A 12,454-nucleotide genomic window follows, 5' to 3' on the forward strand; every position below is an offset into this window, starting at 1 on the left:
TACAATATCTAAAATGAAGCATACATTAGAAGGAATTAAAAGCAGGCTACATGAAGCAGAGGATCAAATCAGAGATCTGGCACTTGCTTGTGCACTCAACTGAGACACTTAACTGATCTTTGGGAAAAAAAGTTAACAGCCAACAGAATCTTAACTGATATGAAGTTTGGAAGCCAAAGTGTGCAGAAGATGCTTCAAAATAGACAGTAAGGAGTTTTTATAGATGGACAGGTAAAGTTCCTGGGTGTGGAGCCAGAAACCTCAGGTGCCAGGGTGACATCATTGGAGGAGAGCCAGGCCAGTAGTAACAGCCTAGGGGTTCTCTCTTTTCCCTAGGTAAGGGAATCATAGACCCACATCAGGAGTGACTTGAACGTGTCAAATCACTTGGGGAAAATGGCAGCACACACACACATACAGTTGGCTGTGTACCAAAGCTGGAGTGGCAGTTGCTGGCTGGGACAATGCCAGAGACTAGGGGGGATTCTAGTGGTACCTGGAGCTAGGAGAAAAGGTGGGCCATGATTGGTTGTGACTGAGATAGACTCCTGACTTGCCAGAGAGCTGGAGTGTGTGGAAAACTAGGCAGTAGCTCAAAGTGGCAGTGGTGCCCATGATGATGAGACTTCTTTAAGAAGATGAAGAAAAAAACAGAGACAGAGGGATGCAGGTACAAAGGGGGGATGTCAATGAATAAGTACCTATCAATAATAACTTACATGTAAATGGATTAAATGTCCACTCAAAATACATAGGGTATTTGAATGAATAAGGAACATAACCCACATATATGTTGTCTACAAGAGACCCGGCTCAGAACAAAAAAACCTATACAGGCTGAAAGGAAATTTATGGGAAAAATATGCCAATCAAATGGACATAAAAAAAAACAGTGGTAGAAATACATATATCAGATGAAATATATTTCAAAATAATGACCATAAAAAGAGACAGAAATACACTATATAATACTTAAAGGAGTAATCCATGAAGAAGATATAATCCTTGTAAGCATACATGCACCCAATATAGGAAGGCCTAAATGTTTAAGGACAATATTGGAAAACTCCAAGAAAGATATTGACATCAACAACTCACTGTAGGGGATTTTGACACCCCATTGTCAACAATGGATAGATCTTCTAAGCAGAGAATCAACAAGGATATTGTGACATCGATCAATACTTTGAATCATATGTACTTAATTGGTACATACAGAAAATTTCTCCTCAAAGAAGCAAAATGTACATTCTTTTAAAATGCACATGAAATATTTTCATCAATTAAAAATCACATGATCATATGAATGGATGCTGACAAAACATTTGGTAAAATACAGAACCCATTTAAGAGTAAACACTCAGCAAATTGGAAGTGGAGGGAGCATACCTCAATATATTAAAGTCTATATACAATATACCTGTTGCCAACATTATAAACAATGGACATGAAATAAAACATTTCCCTTTAGTTCAGGAACAATAAAAAGGTGTCTGCTTTCACCACTTCCATTCAACATAGCATTGGAAGTTCTTGCCACAATGATCACACAAAGAAAAGAAATAAAAAGCATAAAAGTTGGAAAGGAGGGAATGGAACTGTCTTTATTTACAGATGATGTGATAGTGTACATAGAAAGTCCTACAGTTTCTGCTAATAAACCTACTAGACCTAGTAAGTGGATTAGGCAAAGTATTCAGATACAGAGTCAATATTCAGAAATCAAGCACATTTTTGTACACCAACAAGAAAATATCAGAATCAGAAACTAGGAAAAATCTCATTTACTATAGCAATAAGAAATACAAAGTACCTTGGAATAAGCCTAATGAAGGAGATCAAAGACCTGTACACCAAAATATACAGAAAACTGAAGAAATAAATTGAGGAAGATATATATTGAGGAAATATATACCATGTTCATTAATTGGAAAAATTAACATAATTAAAGTGTCCATACTATCTAAACAATCTACAGGTTCAATGCAAACATTATTAAAATACCAGTGACATATTTCACAGATGTGGAAGAAATATTTCAAAAATTTATATGGAACCAAATATGGCCCCAAATACACTCAGCAATCTTGAGAAAGAACTACAAAGTACAAGGGATCACAACACCTGATATCAAACTGTACTACAGGCCACTGTAAGCAAACCATTCTGATATTGGCACAAGAACAGACACATAGACCAAAAGAGCAGAATATAGAGCCCAGAAATAAATCCATATCTCCATGGTTAATTAATATTTGACAAAGGGTTAACAGCATAAAATGGAGTAAAAATAGCCTCTTCAACAAATGGTGTTGGGGGATCTGAACTGCTACATGCAAAAAAAAAAAAAAAAGAAAAAAAGAAAAAAGAAACTAGACCACCAACTTACACTATACTCTAAAATAAATTCAAGATGGATAAAAGACTTAATTGTAAGTTGTGACACCATTAAAGTCCTAGAGGGAAACATAGGCAATAAAATATCTGATATCTCTTGCAGAAATATTCTTGCCTATATAATTCCAAGGTCAAAGAAGATAAAAGAAATAATAAACAATGAGACTACACCAAAGTAAAAAGCTTCTGTACTGCTAAAGAAAACATCAAAATAAAAAGGAATCTAACCATATGGAAAAAATGTTTTTTCCAATGATACCTCAGACAGGGGTTTGATCTTTAAAATATACAAAGAGCTCACACAACTCCACAGCAGGAACACAAACAATCCAATTAAAAATGAGCTGTGGACCTGAACAGACACTTCTCCAAGGAGGACATACAGAGGGCCTATAGACATATAAAAGGATACTCAACATCACTAGCCATCAGAGAGACGTATAAACCCCAATGAGATACAACCTCACTGTAATCAGAATGGCCATAATTAATAAATCATAAACAACAAGTGCTGATGAAGCTGTGGAGAAAAGGGAACCCTAGTGCACTATTGCTGAGAATACAGACTGGTCAGCCATTGTGGAAAACAATATGGAATTTCCTCAATATATAAAAATGAAACTGTCTTTTTACCCAGTGATTCCACTTCTAGCCTTATACCCTAAGAATCCTGAAATACCAATTCAAAGGAACCTATACACCCCTGCGTTCAGAGCAGTGTTATTTACAATAGCTAACAGCTGGAAATAGCCTAAGTGGCCATCAGTAAATGAGTGGATCAAAAAACTGTCGTACATTTACTTAATGGACTACTACCCAACAGAAAGAAAAAAGAAACTCTTACCTTTCACAACGGCATGGTTAGAACTGGAAAATGTTGCGCTAAGTGAAATGAGCCACTCAATGAAAGACAAATATCTTATGATCTCATCTATAAGAGGAACTTAATGAACAAAAGCTAATTAATGAGCACAACAGAATCAGAGGCATGAAATCATGGAACAGTCTGACAGAGACCAGAAGGGAGGTGGGATGGAGATAATGGTGAAAAGAAAGAGAACAGATTTGCCAAAAAGCATGTATGAATGTGGATATGGACAACATGGGGGTTTGACTGTGGGAGCAGGCAGTGGGTTGGGTGGTGGAGGACAAAGGGGGAATATTGGGAAGTCTGTAATAGAACAATACAATATTTAAATATAAGTAAAAATACAATCTTTAAAATCTAAAAAAATATCAAATAGCTATTGAGGGCATACTAATGTGACAGGGTTCATTTTAAATACTAGGGATACAGCAGGTACACATACACACACCCATGTGCACACACACATAACCCAAATGTCTGTCCTCACAAATCTCATATTCTAGGAGGTAAGTTAGATAAAATTCAGTAAATAAATACACACATATATCACAATATGACAATGGTGAAGTGTACTGAAAAATTAAAAATAAAGTTAAGCATTTTTAAAGAATGCCAGTGGTGCCCTGACTGGTATGGCTCAGTTGGTTGGGCATCATCTCATAAAGTAAAGGCTCACTGGTTCCATTTCCATTCAGGGCATATGCCTGGTTTGCATGTTTAGTCTCTAGTCAGGGAATGTACAAAAGGCAACTGTTCTATGTTTCTCTCTCACATTGATATTTCTTTCCCTCTCTTTATCCCTTCCTTTTTCTCTCTCTAAAAATGAATAATACATATTTTTTTAAAAAAGTGTGCCAGAGATAATGGGGAAAGTGTTCTATTTTATAAAGTTAAGTCATCTCCCTAACAAAATGGTATTTTGGCATGAATCTGACCGAAGTAAAGGCATAAATCTTGCAGATATTAGGGGAATATTACATTCTGGGAAAAGAACAACAAGCATACAATTCCCAAATTTGGGTATGATTGATATTTATGTGAAAAAGAAATGAGACAAATATGAGAGGATGAGTAAAAAGAGAACAGTAAAAAATTAAGTCATAAAATGATGGTAGGAGGGCCATGGTCATGGAGAACCTGGTAGGCTATTGTGGGTTCATTTTACTTTGAGTGGGATTGGAGGTCATTACAGAGTTTTGGCAGAGAAGTAACATGGCCTGCCTGTTATTTGAAATTACTCAGGTTGTTATATAAATAAAATATATGGTGGAAGGGGCAAAGGTAGAAGCAGCAGCTATTGCAATAATCCAGGCAAAAGAACATGGGAATTTGGACTAGGATAATGGTGGTAGAGATGAAGAGACATGGATAAAATAGGGATATATGTCACAGGTAGGGTGGACTAGTATTTACAGGTAGATTGTGTTGAGGGAGAGATAAAGCAATAAGTCAAAGATGATGGTTAAGCTTTTAGTTTACATAAATAGGAAGATGGTAGCACCATTTACACAGATATAAAGGAGTGGGGGGTCAGATAGGTGCAGAATTCCTAAGTGTGTTTTCCACATTGTTTCCTAAACTGAGGAGTAAGTCCCCTTTGTGGGGACTTTAAGTATTGCTCAAGCACAGTTGCAGATATTATACTTGGGGAGGTATATGAAATTAAAGAATTTATTATACTTCACAGATCCTAGAGAGGGAGGCATCACATTCCCAGAGGGCCAAGCAAAGTCACCCAAATATTTATAAACAGTGTTTTATGTGTGTGTGTCTGTGTGTGCACACAAGCTCATGTTGTTTTCGGGAGAAGAATATGATGGTTAGGCGCTGGGTACATTATTCTTTTGAACGATCAAATAATCAAGAGGTGTAAAACTTCAATTCAGGTCTACACTCTCATTATTTTTAATGGAATCTTCCCTACAATCTTCCTCATCTCTTTTCCATATTTGTAGATAAACTTAGCACCTTTCTTAACAAGCACTGAAAAAGGCAATCACAGCAAAAGGGCAGTCAATTCTTGTTACACTGTATTCAATTTGTTCAGATAGTTGTTTGAGGGCTATGTCTATCTCCCCCACATATGAAAATATATGTTTGAAGAAATAACATAATAAAAAGTAAAATTCCACATTGTTAGGCATACAAGTGTTCTGCAGATGCATTTTTTTCTGGGGAAAAAAATCTCCCTGTGTAGATTATCAAGACCTTGGTATCAAACTAAACTAGCCAAGATGTTAAATAATGCCTTTGAGATTGAAAGGGAATGTGAAACAACAACATTAATAAAATATCCATTGCTGAGGTTGAGAAGATGGCATCCAAGTAGGTGGGAGCCATGTCCACTTGCTCTTCCACTGAACTCTGACACTTAGGTGATCTTCTCAAAAATAAAGTGAATAGTCAACAGAATCTTGGCTGATATGAAGTTTGGAAGCCAAAGAGTACAGAAGATGCTTCAAAACAAGAGGTAAGGGGGTTTTATAAGTGGACAGGGAAAATTCCCTGGTGTGACACCTGTAGCCATGGTGCCTACATCCATGGAGAGCCTGGTCAGAGACAGCGGCTTAGCAGCACCCTCCTTTCCCAGGCCAGGAGTGACTTAGGTATACAGAGTCATTGAGGAGAATGACACAGCTAGCAGCACACCCATAGCTGTAGCAGAAAACACCAAGTTGAAGAGTGCCAGAGAGAGAGAGAGAGATACTATGTGCACCTGGATCTGGTGGAGGAGAACCGTGGCTAACCATGACTGGGATGAACTCTTGACTTTTGGAGAGGTGGTGTGTCTAGATGGCTGGACAATGACTCAGCACTGTAGTAGAAGTACCCAGAAAAACTTTTGAAAAAGGAGAGATAAGGCATGCTGGGTAAGGACCCTGCACATGCAGCTGCCCTACCAATAAGGAAAACGGATTGTGGGCACAATATTCTCCTACTCAATAGAGCTGGGCAGATTGATCACAAATGTGCAATGCAACATAACTTTTCAGCCCCAGCCAGGTGCAGCTATGCAGAGTGGAGAGTGCAGGACACTGTATACTGTGAGAACAGTGAGCTGGGGACTATGCACCTGAGATTATTTAAAGCCAAACTGAGTGCTCTTCCATGGTGGAACTTCTGGGAAGAGAAGGTTGCACCAAGGTGCCACCTCCTACAGGAGCAGGGGAAGATCCACAAAACTAACTAGACAGGCTTAACAACATGCAAAGGGCATTTCCACAAGAGAAAGACAGCAAGGCAAATGATGAAGAGGGCCCATTTTGAACTCCTCACAGGGAGACAAAGTATACTGGGTCCTAGGGATCTATTTAACTGAGGCCATAAAAGTTCAGAAGATGTATAGCAAAGGAGACTCAGGGTTCTGTCAAACATTGGCTTGCACACAGAGCTGCTGTCCACACCAAGCAAGAAGAGCTGACACTCTTACACAGATTTCCCCCTCCACCCTGTGAAATGAACAGTGATTTAATAAGAAACTATACATTATTGGCAATAAACTGGGACAGACTGATGCAGGATGTGTAGGGGAAGGAGTAACACATCCATGATTTTCCCAGAAGACTGAATAGTGCCTGCCAGGGTAGACACAGAAGCCCCACCCTCTCCATCACAGCAGAAGCTCTCTCTAGAGGTTTGTGAAGGAAATATAGGTGGTATTGCCAGAAGCTGGAGGATCCACTCTGGAAAGTTGAGCTGATAAAAAACAAACAAACAAACAAACAAAAAACCAAACAGGTCCAGAAAGAAGTCATAAGGTGAACACCAACAGTTAAGATGAATTTCACCTCACTCTTCCCCAGAACTTGCATGTTTTCTCTTTCTTCTTTTTTCCTTTCACATAGTGTTTTATATTCCTTTTTTTTTTTTTGCTTCAGTTGTATTCCAACTGACTCACTACAATTGACCTTTTATTTTTTATTCTTTTATTCATATTATCATTTCCTCATATTATTGTTCTTTCAAATCTCACATAGCACCCTTCGCTGGTCTTATGGCATTTTGCCTTTTATACCTTTCTTATTGTTGTTGTAAACTTTATTTTCTCCCACATTATGTCATGTTCCTATTCCTTACTCTTACTATTTCTCCTCCATCTATCTTTGCAAAGCATTCTTCCTTCCCACATCAGCTGATATTCTTTTTCCCACTCTTATAATAATCTTATTTCCTTTCCACCTTTATAAATTGTAGCTAGTCAGTGAGGATATCATGGTTACTATTGTTCTTGTCCAGTGGTATCTCTATTTGTTCAGTATTTGTTTGTACTTCAAATCCCATAGGATAGTTTCTCCCTGTCTTACTCAAATTTGCCTTCTCCTTGTCCTTGATCAGTTGAGTTAGGAATTTAATTTTTTATTTTTTAAATTATTTTCCCTTTCTTAGACTGGGTTCTAATCCTTACTTTTGTTAGTTTTCCTGTCCACCCTCATAAAATCATTTTTCTTTACTGTGGATATCTCATATTCACTTTTCTCTATTTCTAGTATTCTTAGTCCCTTTCCACCTTCATTAACCTTCACTCAGCTGTTATTGTTATTGACCCTGCCATGGTTTGCTAGCAGTTGGATTCCCATTGGTTTAATACCTTTGTAATTTTACTTCAAACTTCATAGTATACTCTTCATTTTTCTTGCTCCATTATTGCAATTGCTCTTCCCTGGGTCACTTATGTTTTAAATTTTATTCTTTCCCTTTTTTGCCTCATTTGTATTCCAGACTCTTATTATTTGTTCTCCATCTTCTCATTAAAAATCATTATTTCCCTCTTCGAAGAATCTCATATACCCTTTTCCCTATCTTATAATATTATTAATCTCTGCAATTTTATTAAATCTTTACTCAAATGCTGTGGATATTGCTGACTTTTTTATTTTATGGTCTTGGTTTTCTGGTAATATTGCTTTGTTAACCAACACCTGTACAACAGCATACAAGATGCAGCAGCAGTTGTGACTATCAGTCAACAATCTGGGGGGGGAGAACACACCAATGAATGAGACACCAACAAACAAAGCCCAAATACAACAAGAGAGCCCCTAAAACTTAATTATGGACAAGTATAGAGCATCTAGATGAGGAGATAAATGAGACTGCACCACTAAGTCCTACAGGACTTCTACCACAGAATTCCACCTCATGTAGGCAATCAGGCAAAGTAGAGTATCCTGAGATGCAGAAACAAACAAAAAGAGTTGCCTAAAATGGGGAGACAAAGAAACAACCCCCAAACAAAAGAAATGGAGAAATACCTGGGAAAAAATCTAAATGAAGTTGAGGAAAGAAATCTATTAGACACAGAATTTTAAAAAATGATTATAAGAATGTTCAATGAACTCAGTGACAACTACAAAGCACTGAGTGGCAACTACAGTAGCATGAAAAAAGAAATAGAAACTATGAACAAGAACCAGAAAGAAATGAGGAATTTAATATCTTAAATGAAAAATACATTAGAAAGAATTAAAAGCAAGCTGGATGAAACAGAGGACTGATTCAGCAAGCTACAATACAAGGTAGAAAGAAATACACAGGCAGAGCAACAAAATAACAAAATACAAAAAAAGCCTCAAAAAGAATGAGGATAACTTAAAGGAACTTCAGGATAACATGAAAAGTAACAACATTCTTCAGTAGGAATATGAGAAGGAGAAGAAAAGGAGCAAGAGATAGAAAAGTTGTTTGAAAAAATAATGACAGAAAATGCCCCTCACTTGGTGAGGGGGAAAGTCATGAAAGTTCAGGAATCACAGAGTGTCCCAATGAGGATAGACCCAAAGAGGCCTACTACAAGACATATCAGAATTAAAATGCCAAATGTTAAATACAAAGAAAGAATCTCAAAGGCAGCAGGGAGAAACAGCAAGTAATATACAAGGGAGTTCCAATAAGGTTGTCCATGGATTTCTCAATAGAAACATTACAACCCAGAAGGGATTGGCATGAAATATTCTAGATGAGGAAAAACAAAGACCTACAATCAAGACAGCTCTATCCAGCAAGGATATCATTTAAAATAGATGGTGAAATAAAGAGCTTCCCAGACAAAAGAAAGCTAAAAGAGTATGTCTCCACCACACCTCTGTAAGAGATGCAAAAGGAATTGCTCTGAAAAGGAGACAAAAGAGAGACAGTGAGAGAAGGAGAGAGAGAGAGAAAGAGAAGAACAGAAAAAATGGCAATGAATAAGTACCTATAAATAGTGACTTTAAATATAAATGGATTAAATGATCCAGTCAAAAGACAAAGGGTAGCTGAATGGATAAGAAAACATGACCCACATATGTGCTGACTATAAGAAACTCACCTCACACTGAAAATGAAGGGATGGAAAAAAATATACCAAACAAATGGAAGGGAAAAAAGCCAGGGTAACAATCATTATACAAGACACAGTGGATTTCAAAACATAGGCCATTAAAACAGACAGAGAAGAACACTTTATAATAATTAAGGGAAACATCCATCAAGAAGATATAACCATTGTAAACATATATGAACTCAATATAAGAGCAAGAAAATATATAAGGAAAATCTTGGAGGATTACAAGAAAGATATAGATAGTAATGCAGTTAAAGTAGGGGACTTTGCCACCCCACTGTCAACAATGTACAGATGTTCCAAACAAAGAGTTCACAAGCATCCCTGCCTGGTGTGGCTCAGTGGATTGAGCACCGGTCTGCAAACCAAAGGGTCGCTATTTTGATTACCAGTTGAGTCGCCTGCCTGTGTTGCCATCTGGGTCCCAAGTATGGGGCACATAAGAGGCAACCACACACTGGTATTTCTCTCCTTCTCTTTCTCACTTTCTTCCCCTCTGTCTAAAAAAAATAAATAAATACAATCTTCTAAAAAAGAATCCACAAGCATACAATGATACTGAACAAACTCTAGATCAAATGAACTTAACTGATATATAAAGAAATCTTCACCCCTAAGAAGGAAACTATACATTCACATGGGCAATTTTTCAAAGAAAGACAACATGGTAGGACACAAAACAAGCTTCACACAATTACAAGAAAATTGAAATCATATCAAGCATTCTCTCAAATCACAATGGTTTGAAACTAGAAAATAACCTCAAGGAAAAAACTCAAAAACATTCGATTCTTGAAGAATGAGTACCATGATATAAACCAGTGAATGGGTTAATAATGAGATCAAGATAAAAATAAAAGTTTCTGTAAAAAATAAAATGAACACACAACAGAACAAAATCAATGGAACACAACAAAGATAGTTGTGAGAAGGAAGTTCATAGCAATACAAGCCTACCTAAGAAAAGTACAAAAAATTCAAGTGTCACAGGTTCAATTCCCAGTCAGGGTACATGCCTGGGTTTCCGGCCATGACCCCCAGCAACCGCACATTGATGTTTCTCTCTCTCTCTCTCTCTCTCTCTCTCTCTCTCTCTCTCTCTCTCTCTCTCTATCTATCTATGTCTCTATGTCTCTATCTCTCTATCTCCCTCCATTCCCTCTCTAAAAATAGATGAATAAAATCTTTTAAAATTTTTAAAAAAGAAAGGAGATTAGTTTCATTCTTTAAAAAAAAAAGAAAAGTACAAAAAATTCAACTAAACAACCCAATTCTCCATCTATAAGAACTAGAGGAAGAACAACAAACAAATCCCAGAATGAGTAGAAGGAAGGAAATAATTAAGATCAGAGTAGAATTAAATGACGTAGAGACTAAAAGAACTATCCAAAGAATTGATAAATCCAGGAGCTGGTTCTTTGAAAAGAGAGATAAAAATCAATAGGACTTAACCACACACATCAAGCAAAAAAGAGAGAGGACCAAATGAGTGAAATCAGAAAAGAAATAGGAGAGATTACAATGGATATCACAAAAATACAACAGATTCTAAGAAACTATGATGATCGACTATATGCCAAGAAATTTGAAAACCTGGGTGGAATGGACAAATTTCTAGAAACATATAACCTTCCAAAACTGAATGAAGAAGAAACAGAATGCCTGAATAGACCAATAACAGCTAGTAAAATTGAAGTAGTAATAAAAAAATCTCCTGGCAGAGAAAAGCCCTGGACCCAATGGCTTCACAAGCAAATTTTATGAAACATGTAAGAAATAGCTAACTCCACCCCTCCTTAAACTATTCCAAAACATTCAAGAGGAAAAACAACCAAACTACTTTCATAAGGCCAGTTTTATCCTAATTCCAAGCCAGGTAAAGACACAACAAAGAAAGAAAACTATGGGCTAATATCACTGATAAACATAGATACTTAAACCCTCAACAAAATATTGGCAAACTGGACCCCACAACACATTAAAAAAATCATACACCATGATCAAATGGGATTCATCCCAGGGGTGCAATGGTGGTACAATATTCACAAATCAACAAATGAAATACATCACAAAAACAAAATGAAAGAACAAAACATAATCACGCACATAGATGCTGAAAAAAACATTTGATAAAGTACAACACCCATTTATGATAAAAGCACTCAGCAAAGTGGGAGTAGAGGGAGCATACCTCAATATTATAAAGACCATATATGAGAAACCAATGGCCAGCATCATGCTCAACAGGGAAAAGCTTAAAGCTTTCCCACTAAGATTAGAAACAAGACAAGGGTGTCCTCATTCACCACTTCTCTTTGACATAGTATTGGAAGTTGTAGTCACAGTGACCAGACAAGGAAAAAAAGGGCATCTGAGTTGGAAAGGGGGAAGTAAAACTGTCATTGTGTGCAGGTGACATGATAGTGTACATAGAAAATACAATGAGCTCCACCAAAAATGGCTCTACCTAATAAATGAATTTGGGACCTGGCTGGTGTAGCTCAGTAGATAGAACACGGGCCTGAAAACCAAAGGGTGGTAGGTTCGATTCCCAGTCAGGGCACAGGCCTGGGTTGCCAGCCAGGTACTCAGTAAGGGACATGTGAGAGGCAACCACACATTGGGATTTCTCTTCCTCTTTCTCTCTCCCTCCCTTCCCCTCTCTCTAAAAATAAATAAAAACAATCATTAAAAAAGAAATGAATTTGGCAAAACAGAAGTATACAAAGTCAATATTCAGAAAGCAAAGGCATTTTTGTACTTTAAAAATGAATATGATAAAAAGAAACTAGGAGAAAAATCCCTTTTACTAAGCAACAAGAAAAATAAAGTACCTGGGAATAAGCTTAACCAAGGATGTAAAAGAC

The 12,454-nt window shown here is 37.0% G+C and overlaps 1 long non-coding RNA gene across 1 annotated transcript; it reads left to right on the top strand.

Moving 5' to 3' along the window:
- Window positions 1-1,297: 1,297 nt before the first annotated feature.
- LOC118498466 lies at window positions 1,298-11,851 on the top strand. Its single transcript, XR_004900955.1, has 3 exons — window positions 1,298-1,352; window positions 1,676-1,678; window positions 11,747-11,851. It is a non-coding gene; the product is annotated as an uncharacterized LOC118498466 (long non-coding RNA).
- Window positions 11,852-12,454: the final 603 nt, after the last annotated feature.

The sequence above is a fragment of the Phyllostomus discolor genome, chromosome X, assembly GCF_004126475.2.
Source record: "Phyllostomus discolor isolate MPI-MPIP mPhyDis1 chromosome X, mPhyDis1.pri.v3, whole genome shotgun sequence".
In the NCBI taxonomy this organism is placed as follows: Eukaryota; Metazoa; Chordata; class Mammalia; order Chiroptera; family Phyllostomidae; genus Phyllostomus; species Phyllostomus discolor.